This window comes from Mesocricetus auratus, unplaced genomic scaffold, assembly GCF_017639785.1.
Source record: "Mesocricetus auratus isolate SY011 unplaced genomic scaffold, BCM_Maur_2.0 Super-Scaffold_100013, whole genome shotgun sequence".
In the NCBI taxonomy this organism is placed as follows: domain Eukaryota; kingdom Metazoa; phylum Chordata; class Mammalia; order Rodentia; family Cricetidae; genus Mesocricetus; species Mesocricetus auratus.
In genome coordinates, this window is record NW_024429196.1 from 26,563,572 (window position 1) to 26,586,605 (window position 23,034).

General features: G+C 36.1%; 1 long non-coding RNA gene across 2 annotated transcripts in view; it reads right to left on the bottom strand.

The window, feature by feature from the left end:
• The window catches only part of LOC121143444, an 87,353-nt gene that overhangs the window by 43,017 nt on the left and 21,302 nt on the right, over window positions 1–23,034 (bottom strand). The window contains exons 1-3 of one of the 2 annotated variants that reach the window (XR_005880630.1): window positions 9,003–9,104; window positions 3,823–3,907; window positions 3,502–3,555 (exon numbers count right to left, since the gene is read on the bottom strand). This is a non-coding gene — a long non-coding RNA (uncharacterized LOC121143444). Of the gene's footprint in view, window positions 1–3,501; window positions 3,556–3,822; window positions 3,908–9,002; window positions 9,105–23,034 lie in introns of those variants that run through there. The other variant, XR_005880629.1, reaches the window with a different exon arrangement.

Sequence of the window (23,034 nt, forward strand, 5' to 3'; positions counted from 1 at the left end):
CTACTTGGATCCCCTGGAGCTGTAACAGGAGTTACTCATGGTTATGAACCACCATGCAGTTGCTCGAAATGGAGCAGGGTCCTCTTTAAGAGCAGCATCCTCTCTTAACCACTGAAATGTCTCCCCACCCCATGAATAATTTCAATAAAATAATTGTCCAAACCCAGTTTTTGGAGTGCTTCTGTTGGGTCCAAATTATGGACTTTGAGAACAGAAGTTGAGTAAGCCAGTCTCTGCCTTGACTCCTGTGGTGATTTTTAGTTCGGGAGCTGAATGGGCAAAAATGCACATGCTTCCTTTTAGCAGCCACCACTCTGTGGTTTTCTCTTGAGTTCCCTTCACTTCTGACTAAGCACAGTGTCAATTTCTTCCTCTTCCAACAATGCCATTTCCTCTCCTTCTGGCTCAGTTACCATTTGTGTGATCAGGTAACATAAGATAAAAAGTTTATCACAGGCATTCTTCAAGCCCAAAGTGATTTATATGTGCATTTTTGAAAGAGTAGATCAACCTAATAGCTGTGGGCAGAAACTCATGGGAGTTTTAACCACCGAAATCTGACAGGGAGACAATGGACCAGAATTTAATGTGGAAGTTTTAAAGAAGGATTCTAGAAGATGCAAACAGCTTTGTCAGGAGTTCATAGAAGCACAGCGGAGATTTAAGTAGGAACAGTTCTGACAGACCAAAACCAGGCATCTGTTTTTACCATGAAACAGAAGGCCTCTGTCTGATGGAAAAATATAAGTTAAGTTGAGAGAAGTTAAGAAACCTTCACTCCTGGTGAACTGCACTATAGATTTGTAGTTTAATGATCAAATACAGTTCATCATATATCCACTAATATATAATAAATGATTATATTTCATGAGAGATCAGTATACACCGAAACGTTCCATATAACTAGATAAGGTAGGCAAGGCCCCAGTGGGTTACAATCTAAAGGATGTCATCTCTGATCTCTGTTTTTAAGTCCCACTGGGTGAAACATAGTATCTATATTTCAAAGACTAGACAGCACCACTGGCTTCACGTATCCTTAGGCTGATGGCTTGCCATATACTGCTAGTGCCTAATGTACTGGAAGAAACTCAGACATCAATTATTCCAAGAGGAAAAGTCTACACTAGTCAGCACAAAAGTCAAAGGTGTATCTCCCTGTTCCAGACAAATTTACTATCAGTGAAGACCCTGTTGCTGACAGTCTAGAATCAAGCATGGAAGGATCTGACATTCCTGTTATATGAATTCAGTCATCCAGCAATTACTAAGTAGAAGTTGAATCAGTTATTTCATTTGTAAAGGAAATGTGTAAAACCAAGCTCAATAATACTGAAGCCAAGAATTTTATCTTATACATTTCTAATGATAATATAATTAATTCTATAAAATTACCTGATTGAGATAGAACTATTTTTTACAGTATTAATTATTGGGAGAACTAATTAGAAAATGATTTATATACCTCCTGAAATCTGAATTAGTAAGTGTATCTCAATCACACATAGATGGTGAACTCAAAGTAATTTTTGCCTGCTATTATTTCAAGAATGCAGAATAAATGAAAAATCCTCAACCCCTGACTCTATAGTAAAATTATTGCATTTTGTCAGTTCCCATATTTATAAAAGTAACTACTTTTATATCTATGCCAAAATAATATTCCACAAATAATAAAAAGAATTCAATAACTTTATAAAAGACACTAAAATTACCAAACATGTAATAGCAATATTTAATATAATGTATGTAATTTGGATCCAAAAGGATAATGTTTATACCAATGTCTTAATATAAGTTACATGACATTTATATGGCATAATAAATGATTAAAACCCAAGTTTCATATTACATAGAATTTACAAATATAAGAGATTGGCCAATTCCCATCACTGTGACAAAATACCTACAGAATTCAACCTAAAGAACAAAGATTTATTTTGGATCACAGGTTCAGAAGTTTCTATGCTCAATTACTTGGTTCTCTTGTTTCTGGCCCACAGCAAAACAGAACCACATGATAAGGAAAACAGTAGAGAAAACTGCTGTCAACATGGTGGCCCAAAAGTAGTGGAGGAAAAAAAAAAGAAGGGAGAAAAGATTTGGTGCATAACTTGATCATGGAATTGTAACTGAAAATAAATGAGAAATAATTGTACTTTAATTTGTATGTGGTTGAGAGCACTACAGTTCAACAACCAACTTTGGTCACTTCTATGTTTTGTGAGATGCGTTGCTGAATTCTACTCACAGGCAAGTGGGAAGAGATTGATTTTCCATAACCTGCTCTGTCTCCTACAATCTGTTTGTTATTAGATGAATTCAAGTTTCAGAAGAGCAACGTCTCTAACTAACAATGAACCATCTGACCAATTATGAGTTAAAAATTTACTTCTATAATAAGAGTTCACTAAGATCTGAGAGTTGATGAATATGACAGCTGACTGGTCCTGTGTGGCAAGGTGTCTTTTAGTCTATTCTTTCTTTTTTCAGTATCCCATGAAAAACAAACACTGGTTTATTTTCTATGTGTCAGAATTAGAACAAAAGACACACTAAATTAGTTAAGTCTAGACAACAATAGAGAAAATGATTTCCCCCTATACACAGGTTATATATTACTGTTAGTATTTTCTTGAACTGAAAGAGGAAAAATGTGTTCATTTCAATTAATAGAAAATTGCTGTTCAGAATGCATTCTATAAAGTTAATTCTGGTGACTGAAATAGACATACTAACCTTAGCCTCCTAAAAACATGACACATGGGAATAATTTTCCCAGAGAAACTATCACTACTGGGGACTTACATACAGAGGACTATTTACATACTCTATTTTCTTATCGCCAACTGTTTATTAATTATTATATACTAATAAGCATAAACATAAATAGTAGGGATTTTAAATGGGCACTCATTAACTTCCTTTAGACTGAGCATGAAATGTCATTTTAGAATATACATATTATACATGATCAAATGTTTCTTTGTGCAATTTTATGTTAATTATTAAACTTAGAATTAACAATGTTGAATAATTATTAACATATTCAATTCATTGTTGGTATCATTTATACTTTTATAGCAAGGGCTATATTACAGAGAGGAAAACCTCATTACATTCAAATGTCATTTATGTGCTTTAGGCTTCAAGCATTTAAAATATCAGAGAAATAATTAACATATTCAAAAGCAATTTTAAAACTTCACTAATAAGAATAATGAGAAAAACAAAATTTTCATTATTTTTCTTAACAAAAGTCATGCTATATTTCAGACATTTTAAAAAAGTACATATAAAAATTAAGTGCAGAGACTATTTTTTCTATATAAGACGTACAACACTAATTCTGATGATACTATAAGATTAGGAACTTTTACTGCTTTATTGATATACAGTGTAGTCTCAAAAAGAAAATATTGTCTTGGTATGTTGTTTTGAAAAATAAGAAACAATTTTTGATAAATAGTATGATAAAGTATTACAAATGTGAACCTTTACCTGGGAATTTGCAGCAACATGGCTATAAGATGTCTCTAGCTCTTCCATTAGCTTCTAGAAAATTACAGATGGGAAACTATTGTTTAGAAATATATATTCTTTTTTGAGTTGAGTCAGTGTTTCTTTGTGTAACAACCCTAGCTGTTCATACATACAAAATCACTATTGGGCCTTAGAAAAAAAATAGTTCTGGACTTTATTCAGAAGTAAAAGATCAACATTCAGGAACGATCATGAGTAATGAGGAAAATCTATAGGAAAAAATTTCTAGACAGTATAAACTAGAAAAACAATTTCAACTATCAAATATCAATGACTTACCCCTTGATCCAGGAGGTTGCATTTGTATTGAAGATGATGAAGTAGAGTATAGGTTGATGTGTTGTGAATGCAGCCCAGAAAGACACTGAAACACAGATTAGATGACTATCAGTGTCACTTCTGCTTCTTACATTTGTGTTGCTTTAAAAATCAGAAAATTTGCCCAAGTTGCTTTTGGTCACAGAAAATTGATGTTAACTGTTGTCATTTGATTTATTACTGGGAATCTACAGATGGAAATACTTGTGTTTGTGGATTTGTTGAGTTAATAAAATTTTAGAGACAAGCACATGAATGCAACTTAATGGTGTAGATATACACTCAAATCTACCTCAAGGATCTCAGTGTCTCACAGTTAGCTATATTTTAGTAGGAACTGAACAGCCATATGTGTGTTTAATTCTCTGTATCCTCAGTTATAAGAAAGTGTAGTAAAATAATATTTTTATGAATTTTATTTAAATTAAAAACAATCTTATTTTACATACCAATTACAGGTACCTCCCTCTCCCTTCCTCCCATGTCCCCCACGGAACCCCCATCACACCCACACCCACTCCCCTGGGAGAGTGAAGCCTCCTGTGGGGTTCGTCAAAGTCTGTCACATCATTTGGGTTAACTTAAGAATTTTAGAGATTATAATATAACTATATCATATCCTTACCCTTAATTCACCCATATATCCCTTCATTTTCTTTTTCAAATACATGCCTCCTTTTTATTAATTGTTATTGTGGGCATGCATATATGTGTATTTGTATACATACATATTCCTAACTACAACATTCTCAGACTGCACAATGCTACTTGTATGTATTTCACTCTCAGTATTCTTGAACAACAGCTATAGAATTGCTGAAGCAGATGTGGTAAAGACCATTCGTTTTCAACCTTACACAAAGTAATTCTCTCTTATGCTGAAATCAGATCAATCCCTTTTCCCCTGGTCCTGTGTTCTGGGTGCTTTTACTGGAGAGTGGTCAGCTGCCATCCTCTTGAGTGGTAAATTCATAGACTTGCCTGCCTATCCATATTTCTCACTGATGAAGCAGAATTCAAATGTCCCAATCATTTTCTTTCAACTATTAGGTATATACTAACCCAAGAGTTCCTCTTGTGAGTCAGATAAGCCAGGCTTTCTCATGTCTAAGGCTACAAAAATTGTGCTATGTGGTGAACTACCCCTTGCATTGCAGGGTCTTTTTCAGCATTTTTCTACCCAGTAGACATCTCTAGCAATCCTCCAGCCCCATCACAACAACAACAAAAAGTCTCTCCCTTCATTGACTCTCTGAGAGGGGGAACAAAATTATCTTAATGGAAAAGCAATGTGTTACAATTCAATAGGGAACAAATGTCTCCACCATGGGTTGCCTGCAAGATTCTGAACTCAGTAATCATGTCAATGTACTAAACCCTACATCATGTTCACATTTAAAACAATGCTGTTTAAATCTAAACCTTACTAGCCAGCTAGCTTCCTAAGTAGACAGTTGCAGTTAACACATATGCTTTCAACTTTTGGAGGAGCTGTTAAAGAAGCAGAAAGATTCATAACTGATGTGGATATAGATTTTAGCACATGACTCCAATGGATGAAAATATGAAGCTATGAGCAGAGATGGGTTGGGGGCAAGGGGCTTACTGACTAGTCTGCACAACTTAATTTAGAAATTAATTTAAACTTACTGTTTGTGATGGTTTGAATGAAATTGACCCCTGTAGACTAAGGAAGTGGCATTATTGGAGGTGTGGCCTTGTTACAGTAGGTGGACCTTGTTATGGGAAAGTAATAAACTTAGTGGTACTATAAGATTTCCTCTCAACCTTCAGTATAAACCAGAAACTCCCATAGAAATCTTGTATGTATGGGGTGTGAGTGAGTATATGTTCCTGTGACTACATGGGTAAACATGAGGGAAAGAATAGTGTCTGTTTGCAAGCTTCTGAAGACAATTACCTTACACAGCAAATAAATGTCAGTCTTCAAAATGGTCACCAGAATAGTCATGAATATAATGCTTCAAAGGGAAGATCATAAATACTCTTCTTGCAAGTCTCAACAGTAACAGATAGACTGGCATGAATGTAGGCTCTGTGTAGACTTCATTTGATTAAAAATTATATTACATTTAGTTACTCAGTTTGAGTTTGTATGTATGCTGTATGTGTCTTCATGCAGGGACACATGCAGGGCATGTGTTCTGAAGTCATAGAATAACATGAGGAGTATCGGCTCTTTCCTTCTGCCTGTGGGTATCTCCAAGTGAGATGAGGGGTGTCAGCTCTTTCCTTCCACCTGTGGATACCACATTTTGAACTCAGATTATCTGGCTGGTGGGAAAATGCCTTAACTTTCTCCATCATCTTGTGGACATTAAATAATGAAAAAAAATCCTCTCGTGAGTAAGCATCCAGAAATACAGATAATATTTAATGTATCATTACATACTTATTAAGACATTTTTACATATAACTTATCCATGTAGATAGCATAGAGCTGTGTGTGTATGTTTCATGGTATTTTACAGCTTTTACTGATGCTATCATTGCTACAGTATCAAAAGGTAACCCCGTTGCAGAGAGGGAGTTGTGATGAGCAAGGGGGTCAAGACCAGGCTGGTAAAACCCACAGAAACAGCTGACCTGAACGAGGGGGAGCTCTTGGATCCCATACTGATGGCATACGAATGAACTTTGGGAGCCTATTCCACATGGAGGAATGCTCTTTCATCCTGGACACACTGGGGAGGGTCTAGGCCATGCCCTGGATGATTTGACAGACTTTGGAGATCCCCCATGGAGGGCCTCACAGTCCCTAGGAGCAGAGTGGGGATTGGGTGGGGTATTGGAGGGGCTGGTGGATGGCAGGGGAGGAGGGGAGGGAGAGGGAGCTGGGATTGACAAGTGAAGCAAGCTTTTTTTCTAATTTAAATAATAAAAAACAAAAAAGAATAAAAATAAAAAGGATAAAACTACAATAATAACTTAAAAAAAGATATATATTTTCTTCTCTCTCCGCTTTCCTTGTACACATTTTGTCAGAACATTTAGATCAGTAATTTTCAACATGTGGGCCACAAGCCCTCTTGTTGAAGGACCCTTTTACCATCAGGGCCTAAGATCATCAGGAAACACAGTATTTAAATTATGACCCATAATAGTAACACAATTACAATTATGAAGAAGCAATGAAATTGATTTTATGGTTGGGGTCACCACAACATGAGGAACTGTATTGAAGTGCCCCAACATTAGGAAGGTTGAGAACCACTGCTTTAGTTCACCAGAATCATTAACTGCCATAAAATGTATCTCCCCTCTGTAATAAAAAGTAATCAAAGATGAGAGATAATTTTCTTAGTGAGGATTACATCTTCCTGATTTTGTGTCACTAAAAGCTAGCACACTGATCAGTACACAGTTAGAATTTAGTGTACATAAAATAAAAGCATAAGATGGAAAAAGATAGCTGTCATTTCACTTTTGAAGATGCAAAATACATTCATATAAACTGTGTTTTTATGACATTATTCTACTAATTTAAATGCTGTAGAGATTGTTATGAAAAAACTGAAGAAATGGTCCAGTCATTAAAGGCCAAAAGATGAGTGATCATTTTATAAAATAAAGGAGAAATAAGTGAATAAAACTATAATACCTATTAATTATATGGTGCTGTATATAATATACTTATATGACGTTTATACATTTGTGTTTAAGCTGAGGTTATTATAGTTACAAAGCATTCCCCTGGGTTCCATTTTCAGTAGAAGATAATTAGGCCTCTTGCATGCAATAGTGGCTGAATATGAGAAAACATGAATATGCTTGCTAATGCTCATCGCAGTATCTATGCCAAGTTTGTTAGTGTATGCTATGAGAAAAAAAGAAGAAAACTGCATTTTGCTTATTAGTAACACCTCATAAAATGTTGTTCTGTTGCTCAGGCAAAGTGGCTTTCAAATATTTGTAGCGCCAGATCATGCCTTTCCTGTAGTTACCAGTTGTTGGCCCTGAGGTACATTTTCATGTTGTGAGTCTCATGCTTTATCTTTTATCTCTAGCCAGAACTTTCCTTCTTTAATCACTGTGGTTTTATGTGTGGGGTAGAGTGTTGTTGTTGGATTGCTGCATTTTTTAAATGTTCTTTTTAATTGGGGGTGGTATGGGTCACGGTTGGGATTAGTCCTCTCTGAACCTCTTCCAAACCGTCTGGGCTTAGATGCCTCAGACTTAAGTCAGGATCCAGGTGTGGGCTTCTTAGAATCTCAGAGCCCCTGTAAGTCTGTAATGAGATGAGATATGTCTTCATTTGTCACTTAGGAGAAGTTGTAGAATACATCTAACCATACTATGGTAGGTTGAAGCATGTCACCTTGACTCTCGTTGTTACTTTAAGTCAAACTTCAGCTGTCAGTAAGCAACTGTGTCTGTTAGTGTTAAATTGCTTTCTCATAAATGTCATTTTGTTATGTAGCCTAGTTAGTTATGGCTTGCAATAAATTATCCTACATTTAGTTTCTTAAAATAGTCGTTTTGCCTGTGACTCAAAGATGGGGAATTGAATGAGAACTTGGTTTAGTGCCTGATCCTGAATCCATGTGACCCAACTAAGGGAGACCTCAGCAATCCATTTAGAAGACAATCTCTTCAGTCAAACATAGAAGCCAATATAGCTCCCCCTTTTCCTTGTTTATTATGCCATACTGCTACTTTAATGGCTTATGTTTATTACAACTGTTTCTTCAGGGAGGGTTTGGATGCTTGTAGTCAGTAGTAATTGTGTAAAAAATACAGAGAAAAATTAGTAATTGATGCCCATTCTCAAGACTGACACGTTGCAGCCAGATAGGCAAGGATTCTAATATTCCTACATGGGCTGAAAGATGGTTTCTTGTAAATACACTTAGCTTGATTTATTTTTGCTTCCCAACAACTAGCAGTTAACAGAAAGAGGATAAATGATGGTTGAGATATGCATCGTCTCCCTTTAGTTAAAACCCTGAGAGAAAAACATACATTGCTTCATTTGTTTTGCCTTTAATTTTTTATATTGATTATTCTTTCTGTTTACCATGTAGTTATTTCCTGTTCATTTACTTTCTGAATGTAACTTCATGCATCATACATGTGATAAAGCTCTGCAATACTTAGAGGCTGTATCAAAATTGCATTACCTAGACACGTGGTGATCTACATCTGTGCTTCATCCATAGAGGAGAATCAAGTATTGTTGGTATGTGTATCCTACTTCAACTGAAAATAAAATTGTGATCTTTCCATACTGGGAAGAATGAATCCACCTGGGGGAGGAAGAAATCGAACATACTGGATCCTAATACCATGCTTAAGTAAGAAAGCCCCACATCAATACAATGAGGAAAAAATGAAAGAGGGATCTGGTTTTACAGGTGAAACAAATGAAAATTATAATGCATCACATATGAGTGACACACAAGAAATCTGTTTAAATCCTATCATATTTGGATGTATCATTAAATTCATTATTATACGATTACTTTTATAATACATAGCCTTAAATACTATATATTAATGTGAAAGTGTAAAGAAGATGTTAAAATGTTCAATAAAATGAAACCTTCAAAAATATAACCTATTAAGAATGAATAAAAGCAATAAACAAATTTAAAGATGCTGTCAATACATTTTCTGGAAAGATCTGCTTAAACAATAAACACAGTTAAATGACAAAGCTAGAAAGATTGTTCCAAGCAAGAATTCCCAATTTTTCTGGCCTGAAATTAAAACTTTAACACACAGATGCACTGATCATCAAACAAGTTGAATATAAACTAGCACACCTCGGAGATACAAATGAAAGTCAAACTTGGAAGGCAAAGATGAAAGTCTTGAAAGTTGGGAAAAGATTAATTTTTAAAACTCAACAATTATGTTGGCGGCACATGTAACATCAGCAAAAATTGCACTAATATTTTAAGAGTACCTGGAGAAAACTGTGTTTCTAACAGAATTTTACATTATACGTTGATTCGCCGGTCGGTGGTGGCACATGCCTTTAATCCCAGCACTCGGGAGGCAGAGGCAGGCGGATCTCTGTGAGTTCGAGGCCGGGCTGGATCGACAGCTTCCAAAACAATACAGAGAAACCCTGTCTCATAAAAACCAAAAGAACAAAACCAAAAAATACATTATATGTTGATTCAAATTTGAATTGAAAACATTAATAGTATTTACCTATCAGTTTTCTATTTCAGAGAAAAAAACCTGTGGTAATTGTAATACCTGATTTGGGGTATGACACCTTGATACCCATGGGAAGAGAAAAGCTAAGTAGAAAATTCCTTCCATCAGATATGTCTATGGGTGTACAGGGAAGGGTATTTTCTTAGGTGCTAATTGCTATTGATGGACCCACCACCCCTAAACAGGAGTGTCTGAGACTTAGAGGAAAGCAAAAGCAGTACTGTGCTTCACTTCCAGCTTGAGAGCCTGACCTGTTTTTCCCCAATGATGCAAAAATCCTTGGAAAAGACAACAACAAAGGAATTGATTGATATGAACCTACCCTTAGCCATTGCACTTACAGTGACAGTACAAGAGAGCAAGGCACATTTATAGAGAAAACAACTTGGTTAAAGTATACGTAGTAAAACTCAAAATGTCTATACGGATACGTAGTAAAACTCAAAATGTCTATATGGTCTTGGCTTCGGGAAGGGACCTAATAGGTGCTGTCGAGTCATTTTGCTTTGACTTTCTTCCAAAATCCAGAACAATAGCATTAACAAAATCTAGAGTACTGTTGAACTCAAGACATTACAGAATTTTGCTGCTGAAAGATTGTTTAGCATTAGTTGATATTTGTTACTGCAGGTAACTGCTGACCACTCCCCCCACCGCCATCCAGATACAGACAACGTGGAGGAGGTCTTCTGTTTTATTTATAGAAAAACCCTAATCATTTCTAATGAGATTCAGCAGAAGAGGATGCAAAAATGCGGCCCTTTCTTAGGTTCTCTACCAAACAACTAAAGCTGGATAGTCTAGAAAAGCAAGTAAATAGTTATTCAGCAATGAAACCTTTCCCTGTAGGAAAAGGAATGTGGCAAATGGGATCAAAAGCTGAGATTATTGATAGGGATGAATCAGACAAATCAGGGAGTTAGTTTCAGATGTATTAGTTGGTCTCTTCCTCTAGTCTTGAAAACTGAAAGATATGACTCAATAATATATGGAAAACCCTAGAATTGACACAACTTGGGGAAGAAAGCAGTTAAGAAATTTGCAAGAAATACTCAAGGAAAATATTTGCTTGAAAGTGATTTTGATGTTTTTGGATGACTAAAATAGAAAATGTAGCAGAGTATCATTGTTCTAAGGATTAGTTAATAAAGGGTCAAAGAAGCTATGCTCTGTGAATACATGGAATACGGGCTTTTGTAAGTCATGTTAGTCCTTTACAAATATTGACAATAAAGTTTTCTTGCATGTGTGGTAATATAGCCAGCCAGAAACATAATAAAGTTGTTATTGTAGTTAACACACAAGTATCAATGCAACGTAAGTTCTACATCTGGAATAAAGGAATGTATCAATACTATATGAAATTCCCAGAAATATAATAAAATCATAATTGTAGTTAAGATACAAATCTCAATTCAACATTAACTCTCCTATCTGGAAAGCAGAAAGATAGCAAGACCATATGAAAAAACTGCTGGAAGGTAAAAGGAGAATAAGTGTGCGTTAGTGATTATTGTGGCACTGCCCGATAAGGACATATATAGACCCAGGCTGGAAATTCAACTACCCATGATTGCATAAGGAATGTGTGATATATATACCTGATGCAATTTTATCCAACCATAATAGAAATTAAATTATGTTATTTTCAGGGAAATGGTTTCCTGCATCTCTGGAGATCACCATGGTAAACAAAAGTAATCAGTGTCAGAAAGACAAACATTATGTGTTTAATTTAATGCACAGAAACAATAAATATGTATACACATACATATACACACATATGTGTATATATATACGTATATATATATATATGCCATGTGCCATATAAACCCAAAGGAGGAGGGATAATTGAAAGGAAGAAAGAAATTAGTGACAATGGAAGAAGAGAAGATAGCAAAGGTGATCATGTGCAAGGCACATGGATGTGAATGTATGAAAATAAAGTCGTAAAAACTCATTATTTTAAAAATATTTCTTTATTATTGTGTGCCTTTGTGAGTTTATGTGTATCATGACCATAGATGAACCTCATAGGACAAAAGTAGGCTTCAATTCGCCTGGAACTGGAGTTATAGGTGGTTGGAAGCTGCCTGTCATGTAGATTCTGGGAACTAAACCTGGGTCCTGTGCAAGAAGCACAATGCTCTTAACCGTTGGGCCATCTCTCCAGCTCCAAGACCCATTCTGTTTTATGCCAACTAAAATATTAATTGATAAAAATAAAACTAAAAGAAGCATGAGGAAACTCAGTGTAACCCATGAGCACAATACAAATGATGATGATCAATAATAATATCAGTATCAGCTAACACACATACACACACAAACACACACACACACACACACACACACACTCATATACCCGTAAATGCACCATTAGAGTCATAACATTTTATTGCTAGAGTTTTACTACAGAAATTCTCTTTTCATCACTCACATAATGTTATAGACGAGGAAATCTAGTTACAGATAAGGAATGCCTCATCTCATACAATTGGAAGTCAATCATCATCTAATTAATAGATTAAGATATAATTGAAAAATAATATTCACATATATGTATATGCATGTTGTAAAGTGGAGTGTTTGGTCTATCCATCATGGTGACACAGTCAAATAGCACACTACTACTTCCCACAAAAATTTGTTTTCTAATATTTAAAACATGAATTTTTTTCTCTTCATGGTTTTAAGCTATTTTGTAATCAACCATATTTCTTTAGATTTATGGTTTCAGTAACCTTTGTTTATTGTGTGATGGCTTTCAATATAAAAAGTGTTCTTAAAAATAATGAAATCTATTGATACTGAGGCACATCTATGAGATGAATAGGATGAATAAGTTTTGGTGGCCCTACTGGTGGTACCCAGAGGAGCTGTACTGTGAACTAGCCAATGGCCCCAGAGCTCCTAGATTTCATTGTGATAACCTGACTATCACTCCACAATACTTATGGCCAGTTGTATTTTCTATATTTCTAAAGCAGAATTCTCTTGTACTTCAGTTTAGTACAAGAGACAGAAGCAATTTTCTTCCTTCAAAACGAACTCATAATTCAGAGACCATTGCATCTCCAAGATTTTTGAGTAACTTGAGTGTCAATAATTAATATTTTCTCTGTAAGTCAAAACAACTCCATTCACAGTCTCTTGCTTTACTGACTTTAAGCTTCCCTTTGCTTCTTTAGGTCTTGGAAGAATGGGATTGTTTTCAAGGTACACATTTCTTGCCCAACTGTCTTCCCAGGTGCTAGGGATTCTTGGACTTATATTGAATTGAAGAAAATATTTCTCACAGAGGAATTATGACTTAGGCTGTCTTTTTCCAGCTTGTCACATGGGGGATTTTTGTGTTGACCTCTGCTCAGAAGGCTGCACTGCTTCTGGACATCACATATATGCGCTCCTCTACCTTTTACCTGAACAAACCTTGGTCCAACTTGCTGTTTGGTGTGAAAAGAGGCCGTAGCTGCTTCATAATGGGGTTATAGATAAATAGAAATAGAGGCATGAAAATAGGAGTATCAGAACTATATCTGGCAGCCTCCATCAAATAACTGTTCATCATTAAATTGAGAAGGGGAAAATGACTATTTTTAAGCAAGTACAAAATGTATTATTGTGGAGATTGGTAGAATATAAGTAAGCCAGCAATTCATGGCATCCCAGGAGTTCACACATTACTAAATCATGTTTCTGATTAATGTATCGGTCAGTTCAAAGGTTAGACAAACAGCTACTTCTCAAGGAGACACAGTACAAAGCTTAACTGTTCATTGGAAAGTCTGTAATAGTCTCAGCAGATCCCTAGAGGACTCTCTGTTATTTGTTTCTGATTGGGAGATTTCCAAAACTGACTCCACGCTACTGATGACCTTTCTAACTAGGGCAGGGGGGTAAAACTCTGGAGCCAGTGTGATTTCAGCAGTCTCTGGGAAAGAGATGGAAAAAAAAGAAAAAAATAGAAAAGTTACTCACCCACACACATAACTTGCCTTGAGTGACTCCAAGGCTGTGCGGAAACTTGCACTTCAGAGGACTGAAATATGCTGGATAAGACTGTCCACTCATTCACTCACTCATTTCTACAGACATGTAAAGTATTTTAATAGAGTAATCAATTAAAATTAATTGATGTAATTAAAACCATGTAACAGATAAAAATTATGGAATAAGTTGCATTGTTATTTAATATTTATTGTCCCTTTTTGATGTCTTTTAATACTTGAACTTAATCACTACTAATTTGAAGTTAGCTCTTTCTAGAATTGTCATTCATTCTTTTACAATTTCATATATATATGTATATATATATTCAAGGTTCATTGGTCACTTTCACCTTGCTATTGTTTCTTAGTCCCTTGAAAACTGAAAACAAAGTTTTCAAAGAGAATCACACAGACAAAGAGATAAATTTAATTGGAGTTGTAGATCAGGACATAAAGCATATTTGAATGTGAATGTATTCAAGTAAGAAGTATTTCCATGTAGGTCACAGAAAGATCAGCAAATTATTCTCAAACGTCCAGAAAATAGTGGTGGCAGAGAGCATGGTTGACTAAGCTTATTTACTAACAAGATGCCAATGATCAGCCATTAGTTCTATTTGCATGCTTCTTTGCTGTGATAAGTTGCAAGGATCTTTTGGAATTCTCTGCTGCGCTAAATTTAATATAAACATTACCACATTTCTCCTCAATCATTCAATATTAGATGACAGCAAAGGGACATAATTGAGTATTTATTAGGAACAAGAGTACCCAATGTTAGAAGAGGGGACACATGTTGCTTAGTCAGATGTGTCCTCTGTAGAAAGAGATGAACACAGAATTCCCAATTCTCAGGAGCCTCTGCTATTGTCCTTTTTATACATTAAATATGCAAATCCATTAGTGTTGTTATCAATTACTTGACAAATAATCTCTATAGAAGACTGAGGATATTAGAATAAACACTCTCTATCAGTTTATCATTTAATCGTTAGTTTGTTGTCTATGGAAAGAGATGCAGATGCCTTAAGGAAAAGCTAACTGAGACATGATATTGACACTCATACAGAATTTATATTAGAGGAAGGGTGGCTGTTAGCTGAAAATACCTTAAAATGGACCTCATAGAGACTGAAGAACAATGGAGTCTGTGTTAAAAACAACAAAGTGAAGATAAAATTTAATATTAAGTTATGAGAGTAATGAACTAACATTAACTGTCAGTTACATTTTCACTCAGCAGAGAAAGATTAGAAACATGAAATTTAGAAACTTATATAGACCTGGAAACCCTTTTGAGATTTATGAATGGATAAATTCAGAAAGGGTGTTTAGAATTATACAGTGGCGGTTGGAGAGATGGCATAGCCACTCAGAATGTCTATTACCCTGACAGAGAACTGGAGTTCAGTTCCCAGCACCCAAGTGAAACCACTATCATCTCCATAAGCTCCACCTGCAGGAATATTCAATGTCTCTGGCTTCCATGAGTACGTTCACTCATGTGCACACAGCACTACACAGATATGAATGCAGACACATAATTTAAAACAGTAAAAATAAATATTTAATACTTTTGGAGTGATAAAAATGGGCTCAGAGCAAAAGTTTGCATTTGTAATGCAGTGGGTTCATTTTACCAGTGGCTGCTTGAGGTCTAGATGGGAAGAAAACCCATGGTCAAAGTTATCTGAGTCTGAGCATGGTCACACCAGAAGATCAAGGGATCATATTTAGTCAACATATAAGCCAGGACTGTGTGGATGACAGGGTTTCCAAAGCCAAGAAAGAAGGAAACTAAAATCAGAAGGGCATCTTATCTTTCAGAGATATGGATTGAGACCAGCAAACAGGAAGTCCAGATCCAGTTGTGGTTGGTGAGAAAGAGGAACTCTCAAGAAGTTCAAAGAAACATAGTAGGAAGGATACTTGGAGGGAGCCCAAGACTGTGAAAGAGTCTGATTTGGGAATGAAATGAGAAATAGAAGAAAGTCCACATCACATACATGAACTTATTCTTACTCATTAGTCTGTCTCTAGATGATGAATTTAAAGTATTGAGGGCTTCCTACATATTTATTATTGCAGGAAATTATGTTTGTATTTGGGGAATACTCTGTGCTAAGTTCTTGTGATGCAGTCATACATTATGTCACTTACACTAGGTGTGTTCTATCTATCTGAAAATGATTGGTGTCAGATGGAAATGAGTACAGTGGAGTAAGAAAGTAATCCCCAGTTTCTAGAAATGTCCTCAGGAGTAACACTCAAAGTTATAAGGAAGAGACAGACATTATCAGGTACTGAAATAGGATAAGGGAAGCTAACTCTTGACTTTTGAGATTCCTTTGAGAGTAAGGAAGTATATCCATTCTTCTTTACAACCATACTCCACTAACACTGCCTACCCCACAGTTTACTCCAAATAAGATATATTGTGAGTGGAAATAGCCAGATTCTGTTTTCTTCCAATTATTTATTTACATGTTGAATTAATTGAAGCTTAATATGTGGCAGACTTTTGGCACTGTCAATGCACAAATGAGTGAGACAAAATGTCTTTGATCAAAATGATTTGTTTGGAGAACACATGTGATAAATATAGGTAAAGAAACCAGGAAAATATGAAGCCTGACTTAAAACTCACCAAAACTATTGGATCACTTCTGCAAAGTCAAGTTTAAGAAAGAGTGGAGAGATGTTGTGAGAATATGCTGAAGCAAGCTGTGAACAGTGGGATATGATAGCTATGATGAAATAATGCTCAACAGGAATGGTAAATCACCATAATATTAGATTAATTGAGTTGGTATGTGTGAGTTATAATGGTTTATGTAGTTTCAAACAAACAGATTGCAGGATTCCTCCATAGAAAAGCTAATGATACAGATTTTGATAAAGACTTGGATTATAATGATTGGGTATTCTAGTGACTCAGAGTTGTTTCCCAGTTCTATTTTTTTTAATTTCAATGTAGTAGTTCCCTTTATCTGGCAAACACTGGATTGAACTGGAAATGTGGATAATTATGAGGGTGACTTGTTATGTTAGGTAGACACCAGGTATGAGGGAATTTAGCTTGATACATTTTAGTGCAAATTATTCTCCAATTACCCCGTCTTTTTCAGAATGAATTCATTTTTTTCCATAATTTGACCTTTTTTCTTATATTATAGTTTCCAAAGTAGATCTAACAGTTGAATACTAGAAAGGGTAATGTCATTTTATTTTATAGAAGTCAGAAGGAAAACACTCTCAGATGAATTACTGGATGGTGATGGTTTAAAAAATCTTATTACAGGATTTAACAGAGGAAAGTGTGAGCTCTAGTAACTGGGATCAACTATTCATGCTTTACTTTTCCTACACATGAAGAGAAGACCTCTACTTTATGTCTTATTACAGCAGTCTGCGCTCTTGGGGGCCATTTATACCTAAGGTTTTTCTTAAGATGTACAATAATAGTATAATCCTAGAGTTGAACATACTACAAAAGTCATTTCTGGCATCTCGATTAGAAATTTATATTTCTTTCATACTCTAAGAACTACAATTTTTAAGATAAAAATATGACATTGAACTCAAGGACTCACATTTGACAAGCTTTTCATGACTCAGCTATATCCTCAGCCTGCAGATACTTTTTATTTTAATACTAGTTTCCCTTTAAAAATATTTCACAATCATTAAGAATGATAAGTATTCAATACTTTTAGTTTTTCAGTATCTTGTGATGTGTTTCTGGGTTACAGCAAGTGAATCCGTATTTACACAAAAAAGCAATATAAGATTAGGGGCAAGTAGTCAAGAAAGGCCTTCTCTAATTACATATTCTCTTTCTTTTGAATACATTTTGTCTTTCAAAAACCCTCAGAGTTTTTAGGGCTCCAGAAAATATTAATGATTAACTAAAGGAAGCACACAGTGAGACACTTGGGAGCCAACTATACACAGTCAAAGAACTCTATTCAACTGTGTGGGACATGTTGGTAAGTTTCAGAAATCTTAATAGTCTTCTAATCTGTGCTTCTATTTGTTTGTGAATTTGATGGAACATGAAGTAATTGTGCTCTTATCTCTAGAGGATTTTGCTATGATCTTGAGAAGGAAAATAATGACTGGAGATTCTAAATACATCAATGTAAAAGAACAACATGAAAACCAAAAAGGGTTGTGTATGCTGTTACCCTGGCAGACGGTCAGAATAGGATTCTTGAAAACTTCTTTAGCAGTTTGGCTTGTTTCCTCTATTGTGAACAGGAAGAGTTCTTAGTTTTCAAGACAACAGTGGTAAAGAACTTGGGCATTATCCACAGAGCCTCATAAGTGAGGTTGATGTGTGTCATGGTGTCGGTATAGTAATGTGATAGTAGATTTACCTTCTATCATTCAGGTTGGAGACAGTCTACCAGAAACTAGTTTTGAACATCTCAGTGGGAGAGTGAGTGCTTACCTAGCTTAAATGTCTCAGTTCTGCTGTCAGCACAGTACAAGAGAAAGTGTCAAATAAGCAGGAGGGAGAGGAAGAGGAAATAAATATTTTAAAAAATTAGAAAGTAAGGAAATGTTTCTGTTTCAATTGGGTTTTACCTTATTTGCATACAAAAATTGGTTTGAAGTGGAAGGCCAGCATGTGACATATGTATTCTGACATGCATTTTAAAAAAGTCTGGAACTGGGCACAACACAGAAATCATGGAGAGACTAGTCCTCAATAATTCATCTACATCACAGCTCCATTCGTGGCTGAGGAAGCATGGTAAAAGGAGGGGGCAGAATGATTGTAAAAGACAGAATACCCTGAAGTCTGCCCCGAAACACTCTAGAAAGGACTGCATAAACAAGATCTGCACAACTGCAATATCAATAGACAAGTTAACATGGAAGAGAAGAATCTTACAGGGGTACATGCCTGGACAAGGAACTATAGACAACTGATTACTGCTGATAGAGTGATAGTTAGCATCTACCAGGGATGACCTCTGTAACTGGCTGTTCAATACATGTAGTCAGCTCTGAAACCATATATCCTGACAATAAAAACAAACTCAGAAGGTTTATACGGAAGCAGTTGAAGGAAAATGATTGGGAGAAAATGAAGGGGTGATATGATGTCATTATATTTAATTAAAATATAAAGTTCAATTGTAGATTTTACAGAAGGTAAACTATGATTAAAATTTTCTACATTTCAATTTTAAACATAGTTTCAAAAATTTATGAAACAATTGCAGATGTGAGGATACATGGCTTTGATCCTAGTATTTTGAAAACAGAGGAAGGCAGTTTTCTCTGAGTTTGAGGCCAGCCTAGTATACATAATGAGTTCCAGGCCAGTCAGAGGTACACAGTGTGAGACTCTGTCTCAAAACTAATGAATGAAACAACACACACACACACACACACACACACACACACACACACACACACACACACACACACAAACACAAAACGACAACAAAACCATGTAACACACAGGCAGTGATTGATACTATAATTTATGAATTATTCTATTTTCTGTGTTATGCTATCTAAGTCTGATTTTTAATTTTGACAAGCTAATTACTGATTAAAGAAGCATTCCCATTTATATTAGATACCAAACCAGCAGCATGAGTAGAAGACATCCTTGGTGCATTAATTCCTAATCAAAGCAGAATAAATTTACTTGGTGTCACAAGGCACGCTTTGATTTGAGATTACCATCAGAAGCACAGCCAGTAGATATTCTTCTTGTACCAGGAGCAAGTGTCTCAACTAAATCTGGAATGGCTGATTTGTACTCTGTACATTAAAGGAAAAGGAAAAAGCAGTTCACTACAGTCCACACTTTTACAGCTGACAGTAAGTTTCTTTCTTTTTTAATCTATAGTGTCCTTTATAAAACTTGCTTCTCCTCTTGTTCTCCAAATAATGAATCAATAAATGACCTTCTTCATCATGAATCCAAGCAGTAGTGGAGATGCTACCTTAAATGCTCTTTCCCTATAATGAGATTGATGACTACCTTAAATACCATCCTAGAGCGTTCATCCAGTAATTGATGGAAGCAGAAGCAGAGATTCATAGCTAAGCACTGAGATGAACTCCTGGAATCCAGTTTTAGAGAAGGAAGAGTAATGAGAGAAGGGTCAAGAACATGTTGGGAAAACCCACAGAAACAGCTGACGTGAGCAAGTGGGAGCTCATGAACCACAGACCGATAGCTGGGGAGCCTGCATAGGACCCATCTAAGCCGCCTGAACGAGGGTGTCATTTGGGGAGGTTGGACAGTCTATGGGGCCTCTGACAATGGAACCAGTATTTATACCTAGTCCATTTCCTATGGAAGAATATTCTCTCAGTCTAGACACAGGGTGGAGGGCCTCGGTCCTGCCCCAAATGATGTGACAGACTTTGATGATACCCCATGGGAGGTCTCACTCTCTCTGAAGAGTATATGGTGTATGGCAGGGGTAGGATGGGGATATAGTGAGAGAATGGGAGAACAGGAGGGAGACAGAACTGGGATTGGCATGTATAATAAGATGGTTTGTAATTTAAATAAAATATTAATAGACAAGAATGAATCAAGAAACAAGGCTAGAGAGCTCACTCTGCTTAAACATAAACACTGACTGGGGATAGTAACTCAGCACCCGAGGTGGCAGACTCGACCCAGCTCTCTTTGCAAAGGTCTGACGATAAGGAAAGCCTCAAGTCTCATCTCCCTTGCAAATCCAAGAGATGAGTTATGTTGCTGCTTGTTCTTCAGATCCAGAAAAATGGGTAGGGCCAGTTGTGGGATAAAACCAGCAAATAAGGAAAATCCTCCACTCACCAGGTTCTAACTGTATGCAGTAATGACAAAGGCAGTTAAGTTTTAAAATACTGAAGGTTTTCATCTCCTTGCATGTAACAATAGTGAGAATATATGAGTAACAAGGGCATTGAAAGCAAACATTGAAATATTCCCAAAGGAGAATTAGTATTGCAACCAGAATTCCAATAATATCATTCAAACTTTTTATCCCCAATGCCTAGTCTAAACACAAAACCTATTGGTCAGGTAAGAATTAATACAGTACTCTATAACATATTTATCTAAAAGTACTAAAGTGGCATAAGAATGATGGGCTTATTATCTTATTTTTTATTATTTTTATATAAGAAGATAACTCGGTGGGGCGATTAACATTCTAAAACAACAAATGATCATGTTACTGCAAGGTCCTGACTTACTGTCAAGTCTCAGAGGTAAAAACACTTTGAGCCATGGTGAAACTTCATCCTCTTGTGCTTAGCTTTGGCTCCTCCTAAGGTAGAGCTTGTCTGGTGCCCTGCTTCTTGGAAATGACCCAAAGGCAGAAGTGAAAGATGAAGTTTCAGCAGGAGGGACTGAGCATCTCAGAGGATTTGCCCTGTGATGCAGGAAGGCCTGCCTGGGGCTTACATTTTCCAAAGGAGACTTCCCTATTAGCCTTGAATAATTGTGACTGTTTGGAGTCTTGTGCCCTTAGATGTTGGTGGGGCTTTCCACAGCAAATACAGAGTGTTGACTCTGGATAGCAACCTGGAAAATTTTAGGATCAGGCAAAGACCACGTGGGTTCTTGAAAGACACACGCAAACATGCAAAATATATTTTCTCTGACATTCCTTGCTCTCTTGCTCTCAGACTGTATTTCTCTTATAGAAGAAATCAGGAGTTGCACGCACTAAAATTGAATCGCAAGTGTTTATTTCCCAAGTACATTCTCCTTATTTATCCTTAGCAGAAAGATGATACAAGAGGAAAGTTATGGCTTGCTCACTCTTCCAAATGATTTGAGTCTGAATTTAAACATGTTTGTGCACATATAAGGGGAAAGGACTGGAAGAAGGGATATAGTTATGTGTGTGTTTGTGTGTGTGTTTGTGCCTGTGTGCATTTGTGCCTGTGCCTGTGTGTGTGTGTGTGTGTGTGTGTGTTTGTGCCTGTGCCTGTGTGTGTGTGTGTGTGTGTAAGAGAGAGAGAATATATGAGAATGTTATGAGATCTATTTCTTTTTACACTAACTATAAGCATTAGAAATAACCACAAACTTTTTAAGTAGAAAATGAGCTACGTTAAACAGTGGTTGTTCTGCTTTTCCAAGCTGGTGATGTGTTTATAATGCATATGATCATGTAGACATAATAGCCTCTGAGAACACAGGCAATGATAGTGAGACAGTGATGCCACGGTGAACTACTGCATTTGTGATGAAAATACCGTCTTATAATTGTGAAATAAATGCAAAAGATACCTTCTTTAGAGATGCTAGTCTCTGACTGTATGAAGAAGTACCAGTGGACTGAGAAAAAGGGAAAGTCATTTTGTACAGTATAAGGTGGCAAAGTGGCCCCTCCACTGGAACACAGGATAAGAGCGTCAATATTGCAGTTGTGCAAGTTACTGATATTTGATCATGTAGAGGCATGTCCGCGGGAGCCTGTCATCCCCTCCCAGAGTTTGTCAAACATGAAGGAAATCCATTTTCTCTTTCAGAGATTTTGTAGAAGAGATGATAGGCTGTTTATCAGACTGAAACATTGACTCAAGCATCTTCTTTGTTTCATTTGCTATGTTTGTGGTCTTTGTTTAGCATGCTTTTACCTAATCTTTGATATCTCCATTAGCTTCTACATTGGAGATGTTGAACCAAAAGTTTGGGTAATTTCACCAGCAGATAAGATCACCTGCATGTCTTTTCATTCTGGTTTTCTTTCCCTCTCTCACTCATCCTCTCTTTCCTGTAATTATTTAAGCCCCACCTAATTTGGTCAGGTTTTCACAGCATTCGTCTTTCCTTTGTAGCACTTTCTCATTGGTGATATATGTGAATCATTCTTTTAATTATTTAAAATCTTCCCCATGATGAAACATCACCTCCTCTTTTGTAGTGATCAGTGAGTCAGTATTATACAGAAAGTCCATTTCCCATAAGCGCAAACAACAAATTTCTTATTTGTAGTAGTCAAACGTCCCCATG